Consider the following 7,301-nt stretch of genomic DNA (forward strand, 5'->3'; position numbering starts at 1 on the left):
TTCATTTTTTTTTTTTAAATTTAATTTGAGGGTTGGAGAGATGACTTGGAAATTTAGAACACTTAATGCTTTCCCAAAGGCTGTAGGTTCAATTCCCAGCACCCACATAGGTTTTGGGAATTGACCTCAAGTCCTCATGGTTCTGCCTGAAGCTCGTTTACCTGCTGAGCCCTTTACCTGTCCCTTGGATCTTGACTTTTGCACTGTGCTTTGACCTCTTCTTGCCGTTTCATCTCTAAGAACAGGATAATCCCACTGTCTCTTTTCTGAAGAAGCTTATTCTTTGTCTGAAGTTGGGAAGCCGCTTCAACTAGTACTTTTCAAATAGCTCAGAATGGTCCTCCTTAGAACTGGCTTCAGCTTTCTCATTGAGTCATCTAATGGATGTGCTGCCAGATACGGCCTAAGTGAAATCTCACAGATCACCCCTCACCAATTCATGAGAAGAATATAGATTTGAAATCCACTAAGAGAAGCTTTGGAAGAGGGGTAGGGAATCCACACTAACACTGCCAAGACTCCACCTGGAAAGGAGCCTAAATTAGGCTCCCTTCTGAAGGCATTAGGTTGCTTTAAGACTCTAAGTGTATGGGGAATATGAAGATGGAGGTCTAATCTTAAACCCAATTTAGAGATCATTAGCTACCTTCCCTTGAGCCCATGTCTCCAAATGTGAAGCAAAGATTTTTCTGCTAATGAAGGCAAAGGCTTCAAGCAGAGGTCATTTCAAAACTCCAGGAAGACAGGGGCTCCTATTCTGTCTCTACTAGGAATCTTTTGCTTGGACTGCTGTTCCCAGGTCTGCTTGACAGCCATCTGCATGGGACCCTAAAGGACCCTGCAGTTTGAATTACAAGAGGGAATGAAAATCTCATTACAGAATGCTTCTGTGGCTTCTCAGGATTTGGAAAATGTCAATGTATTTTCTCTTTTTCACAATGCAGTTGTGCTTTTAACTTGAGGTTATGGAGAAGTGAACAGAGCATTAAACAGAATTACAGAGTTCAGGAGTTTTAACTTCTCTTTATGGTCGGAGAAAATGAACACGTGTTCTAGTAATTATAAAGAAAAATGAATGTGGCTTAACAGTGTCTAAGGTATGTATTTATCAGGTTCAAAATGGTAATAGTGGCTCTTACTATGAATATCACAATGTCTTCCATAAAGTCATACAGACGGAATAATTTAATAAGTGAACGTTATATGATCATCTGCGTACAGATGCAGAAATAGATGCTGACAGACACAGATACAGATGTCTCCTTCTGTCTCTGTGCACCTTGATTAGAAGCAACTTTCAAAACTTTGAGAAAAGAAAGGCCACTTTGAAACTGTTACGTATCTGTGTGTTTCTTAGAGTGTGTGTCAAACAAAGTGGAGGGTAGACAAGGTAAGGAGGAAAGAGATAGGTAGATAATTAGAAATGGGAGATTTTAAAGTGTCAATAAAGTGGAAGGTATTTTATAATCCTAAATTAGTGATAATTTTTATTACACATTAATGTCCCTTTAACTAGACGTAGACATCTAGAAGACTCTTATTCTTTTGTAAGCTCCATTTAAAGGGGATATTTAACAGTTTTGTCTTATTAAGGGCAATATGCTTGCTGGGAGAGAAGGCATATTTTGTTGATGTTGTTAACTGTGGTTGGTCTACCATTCAAAATTACAATTCCTCTCTGGTTTATGGGTCAGAAAACATAGTTTTCACAGATACCTTTTAATCTCTTGCTCTCAGATGTTCACTCATGGCCCATATTCATTTGTAGGTACCAAAGAATATAGTTTCAAACCATAAATTTGCTGTCTCTTTCATATTCAATGGGAAAGATATTTGCCAATCCTTTATTCATACATACTGCCTCTCAGTTCTCCATATAAGTCCCTATCATTTATACAATATTTACAACATCCCAAACAGCATGATGAAAAACTACAAAGTTAGATTTTATATCAGTCAGCTCAAGAAAGTAGTTGTCTTGAGCCCTACCTTGAGAGAACAGTAAGCCACTCATGAGGAATTCATATGATAGTAATCATAAATGCTGAACAAAAACTCTGGTTTGCCAACCATTCTGATTCATGCCCATTTACTGTATCTTACAGTAAAATTAGGTTTTGAGCTGCAAAGTCTAGTACATTACCCCAATTTTCATAATTCCTGGTTTGTGGATGTTGAAATGTTATAATTTCCTAAAAGAATCTCCAAACTAAAATTTTGCTTGATTCATTTTTGGATATACATGAGTATAAATTCTTACCTTATTAATTTCTGGCTATACATGAGTAATTAGTACCAAAATTTCTCCTTGCAGCAAAAAACTCATATAGTATCCATTAATTCTCATTATAATTAATATAACATCACAGAGCTACTATTAATGCATGTAATTATATGCTATGGATAACTAAACTCTATCATTACATTAATAAAATATAAAGCATTCCTGAAGCAACTGGGAACTGTGTAGTCACTGAACCATCAGGAGATGACATTTTGCCAACTGTTAGAGATACATATTATAACTTTAATATATCTGATACCCAGTTTTATACAAAACACAGTTGACTTTTATAAAATATGTTTCTCATCATTGATGCTAGGCATAAAAATATGTCATGTGGCAATTTATCCTAAAATGATAAGGGCAAAAATAAAAAGACAATCAAAATGGGATAATTCTGTATCAATTGCCTAAGGATAGGGTGCAAATAGTTCCTTTCTTAGACACGCTGATAAAGGGGCTAAGAAATATCTCTGTTGGAAAAGTGTTTTCTGTGAAAGCACAGTGACTTGTGTTCTGATCTCCTGTACCAATATCAAAAGCCTGATGTGGCAGTATATCTGCAATCCCTGCACTCAGTAGACAGAGACAGGAGCATCCGTGGACACCTCTGTCCAGCCATATCCATCAGGGATCACTCTATTTCAGAGCACTGCACACATTCAAAATCTCCAAGAAATCCTCCCTGACTACATTATCTGAATTCCCTTCCTTCTTTTCCCTCACAATCTTGTTTGCTTTGGCTGGGTTGTGCTAGCATGTCTATCAATTTTGCCTGAATCAAAGAACCAAAATGCGGGCTAGCATGTGATGGTAACTGGAGTATCCACAGCCTTGAGCACAGTAGATAGGGTATTCAAGGTTTTTAGTTAGTATTCTAATTTTGAATTTTAGTAAAATAGGCAAATAGGCTATTTGCCATTTCTGTTGATTGAAAATAAAACGAGGCCTCCATGTCAACCATAAACTATTCTCTCATACTTTATCTGGGCTACAACCTGTTGCCATGCCTTCCATGTCATCAGAAATTTGACTCTACTATTTATTACCACTGTTTTCCCCAATCATCAAGGTTTCTTCATTTACTTCATTTACACATTTCATCATCTCTAACAATTATATGAACAGACATAAAAATGTCCAAATTGTTGTTCTGACCTTATATACACATATTAGTTCTCTTAAGGCATTTACCGGCAATTACTTCTCTCTTTCTTAAGGTCCCAATCTGTCATTAAATTGGTTTTGCTCATTATAGTCAATTCAATTTTATCTGCATCCTCAATGTTCACTCACAAAGAATACATCTAGTAGACATATTCAATACATCTGTATTATACTGGCTTATCAATATGATTCATATCTGACTGTCTGTCTATCTGCCTATCTGCCTATCTACCTATCTACCTATCATCTATCTATCTATCTATCTATCTATCTATCTATCTATCTATCTATCTATCATCTATCTATCTATTTATCTATCCCATTAAATGTCCCTACTCATTTCGCCATGTAGATAACCTTAGCAACCCATCTTTCTTTGTATAGGCCTCTGCTTCCTTACCTTCACCTGAGATTCTTTGTAGGGTTCTGCATTCTGCATTCATTTGCTGTGTCTCCATGTCTCCGTCTCTCTCTTTCTCTGTCTCTGTCTCTGTCTCTGTCTCTCTGTCTCTCTGTCTCTCTGTCTCTCTCTCTCCTCTCTCTCTCTCTCTCTCTCTCTCTCTCTCTCTCTCTCTCTCTCTGCTTGAACACAGAAACTGTCTTCTCTCATACCTGAACTCTTTATTAGCACAGTACTTGGATATCATTTCTCCTCTTATGCGCTATGCACTTCATTTTATCAACTACCACAAATAAACTTCTGATACTTAAAATACTACCTCCAGAATGAAACTTTGTTGTTTTCCTGCTTCTAGACTTTTATTTCCATTCATCTCTTTAATATCAACAATGGAAGTAACAGAGCTGACTTCCCAGTTAATCGATAATTAAAGCAAGCATTAACCTCAGAGATCTAATGTGTCTATTCCACTAGCTATCTCTCTACTTCATTTCATATTAAATTGTCCTTTTCCAAGTCTAAGCTAGTCCTCAGCCCTCTTCCATTTGGTTTTCAAACTAGTTATTTTTCTGACTGGAGGTATGCTATCGTGTTATACCCTTAATTCTTGTCTCTGTACTTGCTGGGTAACTTTTTCTTGTCTTTTAAATGTTAGCTTAAATGGCATTTTTATTCTTTAGAATTTCTCGGCTAAATTAATGAAGTAAGCTTATTACTTCCTTTTACAGAGCTTCAAAATATTTCTGCTTAGCTCTTCAGAGCTATCTGCTTATTATATTGTCTCTGTGTGGTTTAGGATATAATTCTTCTTGCATGTGACGGTGTTTAAAAGATAACTTCTAAGGGTGTGAGCTAATATGATGCAGCTTCATGCTATGACACATGTGTGTTTAATAGCCAGGTTAGTTCTTCACCTTCACATGAACCCTCCTTGTCTAAGGACCTTGTGAAAATACTTCATAATCTCTTTGATTCTGACACTCCCAAGACACAGCCCACAAAAACCAATTTGAGGTGATTTTTTTTTCCCATGCTTATTTAGACTACTGTTGGCATCCACAAGTCTGTTAAATCCGGGAAGGTGAGGGCTATGCCATTTTCATTTCCACTTGTATACTCAGAACTCAATATAATCTCTAGCAGATGGGAGTACCCAATACACACTGGCTGAATAAATATATACCAGGTGTATTTTGAAAGACTGAGATTTTTCTTTTTGGACTTTTTATGGTAGGCAGGTATATGAAAGTTTTCAGCACCAGGTGGCAAGGAAGAGAATAATTTCCCAGGCCTCTCTGCTGAAATTTTCTCCCATGAATGAGAATTTAATAGTCTGTTATCTCTTAGTATCATTGACTAAGGCACATGCCTCTTTCTTCTTGCCAGGTGTGTTGAGAAAAGACTGTTTCTTCCCAATAGTTAAAGAGAAACAGAGACTCCGAGACAAGCCCGAGGTCACAGTCATTTTCTTACCCATGTCATAAGTGTCAGAGAACTGAATCATTACCAAATGATTTTAGATGGAATTTTAGACTTACAAAGAAGACTTTCTTTAAATGTCTGACAATGTAAAAGGTGAGCTGTAATGCACTAGAAATTGTGTTTCCATATAAAGCTGACTTGTGTGCATAGTAAAAATCAAGACAAAAATGCTGATTTCTCAACTTTTTCACAGGCAATAGAAAAAAAAAAACCTGGGTTTTCTGAATATTTGCAAAAAAGTAATTAAGAGATCTATGAATCCCAGAGGATATTTCAATACTATTTATAAATGAAACTGTGTAAATCGATGATATGATGAAGATAGCCTTGCAAACTTACTAAAACAATACTGAATATGAATAAGGGCCATCATATTTTACATCTCTTCTAGCAATTTTCCTGACTACAATTCACCCACGGGTTGGAGTTTAAGCTTTCCAATTATGTGAGTATATGAGTTACACATAATCACCTCAATTTTTCAATATTGCTTTCTCAATTTATGTAGCTATTAAAAATAAGGTGCATTGATTTACATCTGACAAAACCTATGGGAATACCACTCCATACTGCCCAACTTGGCCAAAGTTCAACATTTCTGTTTGTTTGTTTGTTTGTTTTTGTTTTGTTTGTTTTATATATATATAATTCCTTTGGTACTCTTGGCCTCTGGATAGTTGATGGGAATGAATAAAATCCCATTTCTTTGTCATGGCCCTTCATTTTGTACTGCAAACAAGTCTTTAGATTATTTTTCAGTGTCCAGCAATTGTTTGTTTTCATTGTCTAGATAGGAATAAGAGAATTTGAGCTCTTTTTCTGGTGTTACATTTGAAATACCTAAACATGTTATACATACAAATGAAGTGATCCTGTGGTCAGTTATTCTGTGTTTCGGGTTTTAAGATACCTTTTTTTCTCAGAATTTTATTGTTCCATTCCCTGCCTCTTTCTTTAGCCCTCAAAAGAGTGAATTGGGGGTTCTTTCTTCAGTTATTCAATATAGACAAGCCAGTCAGCAGAAACTGCAACTTAAACATTTCAGTTACCCAGATATTAAATGTTCAGGACCAAAAGACTACATTTTAATATCTATGGAGATATAAGAGTAGAAATCAATGATTTAATTTGAAACATTGGGTTATCCAATCCTGCAATAGAAGGAAAAATCAAGTGGGAATGTAATATCAAAGCATAACAGCAGAAAAACCTGAATTATGAACAAATCCACCATATAACAAGCAGAGTCATGAAGGATATAATCAGAAAGTTTAGATCTGAAAGAGATGCTAAATATAACATTTGGAATGTTGTAAGTTGTCAGTACCCTGCAATAGGTTATATAGAGGCTAGGAGAACACACATGATCTTTGAGCACAGCTATTTTTAAACATTCATGGTCACAAGTGAATAGGCAGAACCTGAAATTGGCATCATTTATTTTTATTGTTTATGGTATTTTCGCTTTGATTGAAGGAATTTACAGGGTTTGATTTTAGTGCTGATGGAAAGTAAATTCAGTTATTTTATTTTTGTATTCTGTCCAAAGATGATACAATTAACTCAAATCACCAATCATAGTGATTTCTTCATCTTTGCCCCACAAATATGTTTATTTGTCCGATTATAATTTGTCAGTGAGAAACCTCCTGCTGTATGTATATCATTATTCCATATGGCCAACGTGGATAAGAGAAGGACAATCATTTTAGAATTTGATTAGCAAACCATCACCAAAGTGGAAGGCTGGCAAAAATTGTGCTATGCTTTCATCAATACCCAATATTTTCAAGCACAAATGTAGAAACGTGGTTAGCCTTAGCATGAGAAGGATTGACTGGGAAAATCTAACATACCATCCCTCCAACTCGAATGTATATTGGACATCCTGCAGAGTAGATAATTTGATGACATGGAAATGCACCTCTCTCTCTCTCTCTCTCTCTCTCTCTCTCTCTCTCTCTCTCT

The sequence above is a fragment of the Mus pahari genome, chromosome 20 (assembly GCF_900095145.1).
Source record: "Mus pahari chromosome 20, PAHARI_EIJ_v1.1, whole genome shotgun sequence".
NCBI classification, from domain to species: Eukaryota; Metazoa; Chordata; class Mammalia; order Rodentia; family Muridae; genus Mus; species Mus pahari.